The sequence below is a fragment of the Camelus ferus genome, chromosome 23 (genome assembly GCF_009834535.1).
Source record: "Camelus ferus isolate YT-003-E chromosome 23, BCGSAC_Cfer_1.0, whole genome shotgun sequence".
Classification (NCBI taxonomy): domain Eukaryota; kingdom Metazoa; phylum Chordata; class Mammalia; order Artiodactyla; family Camelidae; genus Camelus; species Camelus ferus.
The window spans coordinates 16,286,024-16,288,430 of NC_045718.1; positions in this window are offsets into that span (position 1 = coordinate 16,286,024).

Sequence of the window (2,407 nt, forward strand, 5' to 3'; positions counted from 1 at the left end):
GTTGCAAAAGAGGCTGGGCCGGGGTGACCTCAGCCGTGTGGGTGGAGGGGGTGGGGTGGAACGGGAGAGCCCGGTTTCAGAGCTGACTGGGTTTGGGGCCCCGTGAGGATGTAGTTTACAGGGCCTGGGGGGATCGAGGAAGGGAAGGAAGGCTTGAGGGTGGGAGCTGGTGGGTTAGAGGGTCTGCAAGGTAGCACGCCGGTTTGTGGGCACCAGAAAAAGCCTCTGCCTCAGCGGCTGGAAACCATCCAGTAAAGGGGCCCTTTTCTTTCTTGAATTATAAGACTCACACGTGTCGTAGATTCTGTCCTGCCATCAGCCTTGTGGGCAGAGGTTCTGGTCCTCGTGCCTTGCCCTCTCACACTGCAGACACATCACATCATCACGTGACCATCACACACACACACACACACACACACACACACACACACACACACACACACACACACACACACACCCCTAGGCTTGTGAGACGGGAGGCAAGTCCTGACATTTCCCTGGGCCTCTCGGATGAGAAGGTCAGACCCAACCTGAACTACTTACAGAGACCACAGCAAGTTAAAAATGCTGTTAGCGTGAGGCTGATTTGAGCTGCCTGGAACCACGCCTCAGGTAACCACGGTTGGCAGATAAAAGTGGAAAAAAGTGAGTTTAGACACGTCCAGATGAAGTGGGTCACTAGATCCCAGGGGATCCCTTTAAGGTTTATAATACATTCAATGCGCTTCCACCCCCACATTCTTTCCAGGATGGGATTTCCCTCCTTGGCAGCCCACCGTTTCTTTAATAGTCCTGTCAGAAAGTTCTTCCTTTTGTCCAATCTGAGTCTCCAACGCTGCTCCATTGCTATTGTCCACGTCTGTCTGGTCAGCTGGACTCTGCACTCCTCAAGGGCAGCCCTAGGGTCCTTGAACCCACACTTGGCCACACGCAGTGGCAGGCAGAGGCCTTGGTGAGGAGGTTTTGGTGGAACAAAAGCTCCAGTTGAAGCTGATTTGTTTATCTCAATTAGCAAACATGCCTGGCTGGAGGGTGCAGTGATTTCCACGAAGTGGAGTATTGGACGGGGTATGTTAAAGGAAAAATTCCAGTGTAAGTTCTATTTGACTTACTTTGGAAAAGGGTGCATCAGTCCGCCCCTCAGGGCAACCACTGGCTTGTGACAGCCAGCTTGCTCTTAAATTGTTGCCCTTTGATGGGGAGAGGGTGTAGCTCAAGTGGCAGAGTGCATGCTTAGCATGCATGAGGTCCTGCGTTCAATCCCCACCTCTTTTAAAAATAAGTAAACCTAATTACCTCCCACCCTGCCCCCCCCCCCCCAAATTGCTGCCCTTTGGAATGCCCCTACCTTGCCCCGGTAGGATTCTTCCACTTTTCTGAGACCAGGTTTTAGATGTGTATGTGTGTTTATGTGTGTGTGTGTGAGAAAGAGAGAGAGACAGACAGACAGACAGAAGAGTATCTGTAGAGGTATAGTGGTGTAGTGCTTGACTCTCTTTCAGAGCACATGTACAAGTTACCCCAGACCCCCAGGCCACTGTAGGTGCTTTTGGGCAGGGGAAGTGGACTGTCCTCGGCTAGTGCTTACAGCCTCTGAACATGGGACTGAAACTTATACTTTTAGGGGATGTTTGCAGAACTACCCTTAACACCTTTGGAAGCCAAGTCATCAACCACCCTCAGGCTGCGGTCCCACTTCCTCTGTCTATCTGAATTAAAGTCAGCAACTTCCCTTCTCTTTCTCTGACACGTGTTCCAGTGGAAAATGACGTCCAGCCTCTACCCTGCGGAAGAAATCCTGACACTACGTTCACTGAATTTCCTTCCCTTCTTCCCTCTTGCATGTATTCATTCAATAATCTGAGTGTGTCAGACCCTTCCTTTGAGGGGACACAAAATGTGTACCTGTATTTTATCACTGGGAATAAGAGGAGGTGCAAACAATGATCTAAGAAACATAGCTAAAAAGTTGTGGGGATTTAGAGGATTTGAAGGAGGGAAAAGCTTTGTGGAAAGGAAGGATTTGAACTGGAGTTGAGGATGCATAGAACATGTGGTAAGCAGAAGAGGGTGAGGTTCCATATAAGATGTGGTCTACGGTAGGGTGGGCCCTCGGTGGAGGGGAGCGAAGAGGCTGGATCTGTTTGGCAGAAGAGAGAGCGCACAAAAAAGTCTTTGGTCAGGGCTGAGCACCTTCACAGTGGGTATCCCGCAGGACTGAGACTCCAGCTTGGTTTTTTGTTGCACTGCATCTGACATCTCACAGCCATAATCTTAACAACCATTGAAAAGGGTCCTCTTGGGGACCGTGCTTCTCTAGTGAATGGGGTAGAAGGAATCTTGGGAGTAAAAGTGTGCAAGAGAGAAAATGGGGGTGGCTCTGTGTGGTCCCGGGTGGAAGAGAGGG